At 45.2% G+C, this 8,820-nt stretch overlaps 1 protein-coding gene across 3 annotated transcripts in view; it reads right to left on the bottom strand.

Annotated features, from left to right (window-relative positions):
* The window catches only part of CPNE1 (copine 1), a 40,238-nt gene extending 34,541 nt beyond the window's left edge, over nt 1-5,697 (bottom strand). The window contains exons 1-2 of one of the 3 annotated variants that reach the window (XM_056507133.1): nt 5,572-5,697; nt 2,815-2,897 (exon numbers count right to left, since the gene is read on the bottom strand). The gene's annotated coding sequence lies outside the window, so the exon portion shown is untranslated. The remainder of the gene's footprint in view (nt 1-2,814; nt 2,898-5,571) is intronic. The other 2 variants (XM_056507134.1, XM_056507132.1) reach the window with 2 other exon arrangements.
* Nucleotides 5,698-8,820: the final 3,123 nt, after the last annotated feature.

Here is an 8,820-nt window from a genome sequence, read left to right as displayed (position 1 = left end):
TAAACCCTTCAACACAGTAATGAACTTAAGCAACATTCTGGGGTATTACAGGGCATTGCCCACAACTAACACCAGACACCAGAAAAGTGTGGAGGACCTTTCTCCCTGAAGGAAACAGCAAACAAGCCCACGTGCACCAAATCAGATCTGCTGTTCTAGTCACTGTGCATATATACTGAATTCCTTACTGCACCATCCTAAAAGAGACTAGAACTTGCAGCTCTTAACATAAGAAGATTTTAGTAAAAGAAAAACCACCACTAAGAAAACCCCTATTCCAAGGAAAGACAGCAACAGAAAGGTTTATGCTATATACTATGCTTTGAGGACAATTTTTTTTTGAAAGTAACTTTCTCATCTCCATGGTGAGGTAACAGAAGCAACATTCTTGCCTTTACCTCTTACAGTGGAATGACATTTAATCTGAAAATAAAATTCACTGCCCATCCATTTTCCAGCAACAAAATAACTTCTCTTTGAGGAAAAAAAAGCCACAAGTGAAAGGACTACCTATACTATCCAAAACATCTAAAGACATATCTAAGACTTTTTGCACTGTTTTAAAAAGCAATGTTTTATAATGACTCTGTTGTTTTATTTTAAATTTGCCTAATATTGATGACAATCTCTGAAATTAAAGTTAAAATGCAAATTCTGTCTCCTTTAACCAGGCTACATTAAAGAGCATTGTAAACACAAGGTTTATAGTGTGCTACAGAATTGCTTTTGAAGGAGATGATCCTGAGGCAAGCACAAGGTATAAAAGTATCCCTGGCTTAGCATCTATGCTTTCAAAACTGGAATACTACTCAAAGCAAATCTTGCCAGCAGGTTTAGAATTCTTCTACTAGCTACTATAATAGAAATTAGTTTCAGAAATTTTCATGTATCAGAAGTTAAGACATTTGAAGTTTCTCCTGTTAAACAAGAGAGTACTTTTAGCTATTCCCTTAATGCAAAAGGAATGACAATCTGATATAGCCATTGATTAAACAAAGGCAACATAGAAAGGCGTGTGCACTAAGCTCTGCTGGGTTGGAACACCTAACATTTTTTAACCTGCATTTATAAATGATATCATGAATCCAGCCCAGAAGACAAATCAATAGATAAAGCCACAGAAGGGTTCAAGCATTTGAACATTTACATAAGTTCTGGGACAATGCAAATCATTCAGTTTTGCATTTAATTCAAAACTTCATAATAAATGTTAAGGGTGTACTTGAAGTCTTGTTACTAAGTGCCTCTACTCAGATACACTAAATTACTATTGACAAAAAATCCAAAGAGCTGCTTAGGCATATAGTTACTAGAAAAACTATTTGCAACGACTTCAGTGTAGTTAATTCCACACATAGTATTCAGCAAATGCTTGCTTAATATTAAGGAAGAGCTGACAGTAAAATGGTCTGAATTAAAATAACTTTAAGGACTTGACTAAACAAATATTTTTGACAAAGGAACCCGTAAAACAGCTGCTTTGATTTTTCAGAATTTCGATGCTTAGACAAAAGAGTAGTGTCAGCTCTGTGATTTATGGTGAAATCTCAAGCACCAAATCACCGAATTTTAAATTTCTAGACACTCACAAACATTTTTGCAAAATGCACTTAGGAGACTATAACCCACTTGCTCAAATTTTCCAAGTAATGAAAATGCAAATCTTGCTCAAATCTTGCACTGTTCACTTGCAAAGACCAGCACATGCAGAGGCAACATTAACTTCAGACACCAAACAGGCTGCACACCAGTTCAGCAGGCACTGAAGGCTTTTTGTTGGGCTGCCAGACTTGTTCTCAGGCTGCCTGCTTTCCTCCTGGTACAAAAAGGTACTTCAAGGCAAAAATGGGTGTTCTTGCCATTTTGTGTGTTTTGTATATTTGTGGAAAGACAACATCCTAGGGGTGTACTATGGACAATCCACCCCCACTAGCAAGTTCACGAGCAAAGCTGGAGATTTACAGGTGCTGACAATCAACCCCATTCAGCTCATTTGATGCATTTTTAACGTGTCTTGACAGTAATATCTTTTAAGGTGTTGATGTTACACTGGAAAAAAAAGGTGTAGAAGATGACAATACTATTTATCTCATCAATGTGCTAGTTAGTAAAATAAGAGTAATTTGGGTCATACATATAAATTCATAAGTACACCAGGCTGGCCTTTAAAGTTGTATGGATTTTACAACAGAAAAGTTCAGAAGATTCATCCTAGCCCCTGAGGAGTATTAAAGTACAATATCCACATGACACACACACGCAGACACATATATATATTTGGCAATTCTTGGGTGAAGACTAAGAACTGCAGAAACACTGGTACTGGAGGAGGAATTTTAAGTACGAGACTGTCTTGCAAAAGTTAAAACTGGAAACTTCAATTTTGTCTTTTACTTTTATAAAGCTAAAATCAACCTGTTACAGTCATCTTTGAGCCAATTTGAAACTATCTGATCCCTTTAAGTGCTGCAAAACCTAATTAGAACCAATTGGTGTGCACTTCTACACTCCAACAGCTCCAAACACACAGACCTGCGGCTTGCACAAAGTAACTGCATTTTCCAACAGTGCAAAATAAATGGGAGAGTGTTCCAGACTACCACATGCTGATGAAACAACAAAACATTAGTTTGGCAGAAAATTCTGTTTATAAGAAAAACACTGCCAAAACCACCATCACCAGTGGTGAGTAGACAAGCTACAGATTATTTGACCCAAGTCTTTTGACACAAATTCAGATTCTAAAAGCTTCATGTGTTTCTTAGGATATATTCAATATTCATATAAAGAAGTCTTCAATTCAAAAGCTCTTACCTGCAAAGACAGATGTTTTTTTCTTAACAAGTAGCAGAAGCCAAGCCAATCCTGTGGGCAACCAATTAAAACCAACTTTTAGACTGCAATAAAGAATAAATGGAGGCAAAAATCAATGCAGGCAACACAACAGCAGTTAACAGCCCACAAAGAACTGTATACACAGAATTTCAAACCTGCAACCACCACAAGGCACTGCAACATACAAGAATCATAAGGGTGCATTTACTACACATTATCTCTATACAACTTACTGGCAATTGCATTGTAGAGCTTTTGTATGGTTTCAAGACATAAATATGCCTTCCACAAAGAATACAGAAAGAGCCAGAAGCATTTCAAGAGTCTCTCAAACTTTCCCATCACCAAGAGTTAGGTGAACAAATGTTTCTTTCAAAGGCAAAGAACAAGAATTAAATACTTAAAAGCCCTGAATTTTACCAAGTCCTTGCTCCACCAATGATATTCCTTCCTCCAACTGTGCATCTGCTTACTTGAACAAAGTAACATAGAGTAAGCCATGCCTAAGGAAACCACCCTAGAGCTGCAGCTGAAGAATTCTTCAAGAGCCACACCAGCTGGTAAAACTAAGTGACACTTCATAGCCATGTCTACGCAGTCAACTCCACAGAGCACACAGCAACAACTACCGTAAGATACTCTACTTTCATTTGTAATCTGCTATTTCATTACCCAAATCCTGATCCAATGCCCATTTCTTTCGTCCCTGTATAAAAAATTACCGGCAACACATGTATTGTGTATTTAAAGATGGCACGGAGAACCTTTGCTCTTTCATTACTTGGCAGACCACCTCACACTAAAATTCTTTGGAAAGCCACTGAGGAATGAATCTCAGTAAGAACAGATAACTGCCTCCTCCTCCTCACACAACCACAACAAGCTGGTTTCAGTTACAAGCATCATTATCAAAGTGAACTCAGAGTAAGAAGTACTAATAAAGCCTTCACAAACTCCCTAACAGAGGGGATTAAAACAAACATAGCTATTTGCACATCTTCCAGGACATTAATGGCAGACTTACAAGTGAGAAAGATACAACTACACTATACAGACTTACATTAAAATGGCAAATACATTTAGAAAAGTAACACTTTTCTTTATTGGACCTTTAAGAGATACATGCAACCCTATATTAGAAGGACTCAACTATATACTTTCATGTATAGCAGTGTCAAGCAGCAGTTTACAAAGAAATAAAGGAATGTAATCACCTGAAAAACTGTTTCATGCAAAACCACACCTGCTTCAAACAGCAGATAAATCTTTCATGCGCAAGGAATTTCCCATTTAGAAGAAAAACGCAAATCATTAGATGATTTCCAGTATAGCAACCACGGTGTTGCATTTGTTCCTCTTCTCAACACTGAAAACGAGCTAAAGACTTGCAGTGGACTAAGGCAACACGAACAAAACCAGGCAGCATTCAGAACAGAATTCAGCAAAACTCCACTCCGCTATGTTGAACTTCTCCACCAAATACCACCTACTTTATTTCAGGTCTCAAATATCTCAACTTTAAAGAAAGCCATCAATGCCTTCTGTAGGCAAAAATAACCTTTCCCATCAACGGAATACGCAAGAGCACATGAACTAGACAAGCACCGGCTAGAGCACAGGTGTTCCCACGTAACGCTGGCACCACACCTCTGGAGTTCTGCGGAGAAACTCCTCAACACCCTGTACAGGAAGGCTCAGCATCCGCTGGACACACAACAAATGATCAAACCAAAGGAATCCACCAAGGAAACAACCAGCCGATTTGCCTGCCTAACCCCAGCAGATCAAGGTGGGGAAGCAAACCACTAAGAATAACGAGTAAGTTAAAGAGTGAGTAAAACCAGAGCCATTAGGTTTTTTCGAAAGAAAACTCACACTGTGTATTTTCGGGACCCATTTGAACACTAATTCGTTCTTTTTTCTGGCAGGGGTGGCTTTAAGTTGTTTTTTTAGTTTACAGATTTTGGGAGAGGGGGATGGTATTTTGGTTGGTTGGTTGTTGCTGTTTCTTTTTTGTTGTTCTTGTTGGTTTCTATTTTTTAGCGCAGCTGATTCTTACTAGCAGAAGAGAGCGTTACAGAACAGCAACTTCGCCGGTGTTTATAGGGTGCCCCCCACAAGCGGCGGCAGCGCTGCAGACACCGGGGACGTTCCTCCCCGCCAAGTGCGGAGTGTTTGCCTCGCTCCGCTCCCCGGGCCGGGCAAGGCGCGGCCGCCCCGCCGAGCGCCCGCGGGACCCAGACCCGACACCGGGAGCGCGCGGCTCCCCGCCGCACCCAGCCCGCCGGCCGCCGCTCCGGACCCGTCACATCCCCGCCTCGGGCCCCGCCTCGGGCCCCGCCGTGCGGCCCCTGCCCCGCCTCGGGCCCCGCCGCCGCCGCAAGGTCACTCGGCCGCCCCCGCCGGACGGGCCCGCGCCGTGTGCGCTCGGCCCGCACAGACTCACCTGCCCGCGCAGCTCCGCGGGCCGGCGGCCGCGGCCGGGAGCCAAGGACGGGGGAGCGGCCGGGGCCGGCCCGAGCCGCGGGCCTGAGCGCGCCGGGCCGCAGCGAGGCGGGAGCGGCCCCGCTCGGCGCTCCGGGGCCGCAGGCGGGAGGCGCCGCCCGGCCCGGCCCGGCCCGGCCCTTTGTGCGCGGGGACGCGCCCGCCCGGCCTCCCTCCCCGCGTCTCCCCGCGGGCCCGCAGCGCGGGGCTGGGCAGGCGGCCCGGCCTGCCCGGGCGCCGCCGCGCTCTTACCGAGGGATCTGTACGGGAAAAAGGGTTAGAACGGAGCCGCCCCGCCCGGGCCCGCGGCGCGCCGAGCCCCGCGCACCGACCGCAGCCGCACAAAATGGCCGCCGCGATGCGGCGCCGCCGGGGGGCGGGGCCGGGCGGGGCGGGGCCGCGCGCGGGCGGGGCGGGGCCGGGCCTGCTCTGCTCTGGCCGCGCCGCTGAGGGAGCGGGGACTCGGGGGGAGCCCTGAACGTGTCACGGGGAAAAGAACCCTGAGAGCGGCTGTTTCCAGCCTCGTGACGTACGACCAAGTTGCAGAATTAAAACGAGAGATTCCTGGGGGCCGATGCCCTGTGCTGTGTTTGTCCGAATACGGCACCAATAACGAGGCAGTGCCCTCAGCTGAGGGACCCCCGGACTCTTCTGGGTTCTGTCGCTGCTCTTCAGCAGGCACGGGCACATCAGCCCCAGCCTTTTCCAAAAGAAAAAAACTGTTCCAAAGGAAAAAAACGAAACTGTTTAGTCTTCTGCAAGAAACAGATAAAAATAAATCATTGCCTCCCTCTGCAAATGCTTTTGCAGTAAATGTTGGAGTTTAGCAATCCAGTTAACTTCGGCCTTGGTTTCTGTTAAGGGGCAAAAACCAACAAATTGTCATGGTTGTGCTCTCCTGAGGCAGAGGGATCCAGCGTGGGGCTGCTCAGCAGCACAGTAATCGCCACTCCATCATTTGTTTTCCTGTCTATCCCCTCTTTCTACTCCCAAATTCTACTTTACTAATCATCCCCTCCCAGGCAACAGCACACACTTATCTTCTCCCTATTAACCACAGTTTTTCAGATTTTTAATTCTATTTTGTATATATAATAGACTGTGGACACTGCTGAAGGCCTAGGCAGATTTTGGCCAGGCCTTTTCTCAGGTTCTGAGTTCTTTTTCTGAGGTTGGGAGGTTTTTTCCCAGGGTGATAGCTTTATTGTAAATAGAAAGGAATTAATAAACAGGGACTGGCACCTGGTGTTGACTGAGAGACAGTTTCGTGATGCACGTGACAGGAGATGTTTTCTCCTATTGTCCAATGAACTCCTGTCCTGTTTGAGGTTTGCAAACCACTCTATAAATATGGTTTGGTTTTTCACTAAAATGCTTCTTTTGCTTCTCCTGCCTAAGAAGCCATCTGTCATTATTCGCCACTCTCGGCGTACAGCAAAGAATCCTGTAACTGACCTTTCCATAACACTTGTGACAATAGATAGGGCTGGCTGTCCCTAGTGCAGCCTGACATAGCCCAGGAAAGCAGGTGGTTGAAATGCATCAGCAGCCAGGCTTGCCAGCTCTGCTAGAGAGCTGGTTACCTGTTGGAGTCAGTGAGCCAGGGGTGTCTCTGAATTCTTCAGAAAGAAATCAGCATGCAGGGATTGAATTAAAGCCTTTGGATGGATTGAAGTATATTAAGCCTCTCACACATAAAGTAGACATTTAAGTAGAAGTAAGTTAGTAAGTTTTAGGGTGAGCTCTAATGTTTTTAGTAAGTGGAAGGTTTCAAATGCCAGAGTAGCAGTGAAAGTTCTAGTGAAGGTTGACACATACTGTTATCTTCAGCAGGAGGCTCCAGGCCCACAGCTGTAAACAGGACATAGACATAATAGAGCTCTAGTAAGAATATTGCTTACATTTTTCACATAGAACGAGATAGGTTGTATGAGTAGCTGTATAAGTAACCTAGGGTGCTAAGCAACTAGAATTCTAAGAGGTTGAGGAGTGGTGGTCCGAGCTTGCATCTTAGCTTGTTGGGAAAATGCTATATAAGAGTTTGTATTGGGGAGAGTTGGTGCTTTTAGCCACAGGCTTTTAGCCATTGGCTTTTGCCAGGGCTTTTAGCCATTCACTTATTGCCACTGCTTTGCTATTGTTTTTCTGCATGCCTTTTGAGACTGGTGTGCTTTGTAATAAATAGCCTTTTTAACTATTAGCTGCTTTGCTTATCTAAGATAACCTGATGAAGCAGGAGCCTTAGAGCACCGGGGGTGGAGAACCTCAGCTACCTAAGACAAGGTGTGGCAGGAGCATCTGCAGCTCAGGGCTTCACTCTGCCACATCACAGTCCAGGAACCTCCTGGATTGTCTGTGCCCTGCTAGCTTCTCCCCCCAGCAGATGTCAGGGTGGTTGAATTCCCCCATGAAAACCAGAGCTTGTAAACATGAGGCCATTCCTGTTTGTCTGTGATGACCCTCACTGACTCCTCTTCCTGGTCAGATGGCCTGTAGCAGTGGCCTGTAGCCACTGTGATGTCACCTGTCCCTGCCCTCCATTTAATCCTGACTCCTAAATTCTGTCACTTCCTCCTTCATCCCCAGGTGGAGCTCCATGAACTCCTGCTGGTTATTTGCATAGACAGCAACACTGCCTTTCTTCTCCCCTGTCTGTATCCTCCCACTTCAACCCTCCAGTCACAAGAGTCATCCCAACAGGTCTCCCTGTTGCTAAGAAGATCACAGCCCTGCAGGCACATGCATGGTTCTAACTGAAATACTCACTTCAGATGCCTTTGTGTTTTTCACTGGGTGAAGCCCAGAGCCTTGAAGAGTGGAGGGATTGGCCCAGGACCCAGTGCAGCAAATGGGAGAGCTCCCAGCTCAGAGAGGCCCCAGCACAGGGGTCACTGAAAACCAGGCGAGCCCCGAGGGTGTCACTCAGAGCCACTGTTTGCAGGGCCAAAAGAGATGGTCTTCAGTCACAACGTTTCATCCTGGCCCCACTTCAGGTCAGAAACTTTCTTTGGAAGTGGGAGAACAAGAATATTATGCCATTCAGGGAAAAAAAAAAGCAGGAGCTCATTGGACAGCACCAGTTCCTTGGAGCAGTGTTTCTGACAAGCTCAAGAACTGAACCCAAGAGCTGTCCATCAAGGCCAAGGCCTAGAGAACATTTTTCAGATGGTGGTGCAGCTGGGGGTGGGATGATGCACCACCATACATGGGAATCCAATCAGTAAGAGCGGGAGATACTGAGGTTCCCATCTCCCAAAGGCTTTAACCTCATTCAGTGATGTACAGCTAGATGTTTCATCCTTGGCATTACCTCTTTCTGTCAAGGGGGAAGTATCTCCACTATACATTTTTCCTCATCTTGCCCTATAAAAATTTCAAATAAACATTTGTTACTAGTATGAATGAGTTTCCTTAAGTTTTACATGTAGAATTTTTATTTTAAATCTTATCAAATAAGAGGTGGTCAGAACCTTCAAGATTTGCAGCTCTCTTTTTTCAAAA

This window comes from Oenanthe melanoleuca, chromosome 20 (genome assembly GCF_029582105.1).
Source record: "Oenanthe melanoleuca isolate GR-GAL-2019-014 chromosome 20, OMel1.0, whole genome shotgun sequence".
Lineage (NCBI taxonomy): Eukaryota > Metazoa > Chordata > Aves > Passeriformes > Muscicapidae > Oenanthe > Oenanthe melanoleuca.
The sequence above is the reverse complement of the archived record's forward strand: the minus strand, read 5'-3'. Positions and strand labels throughout refer to the sequence as shown.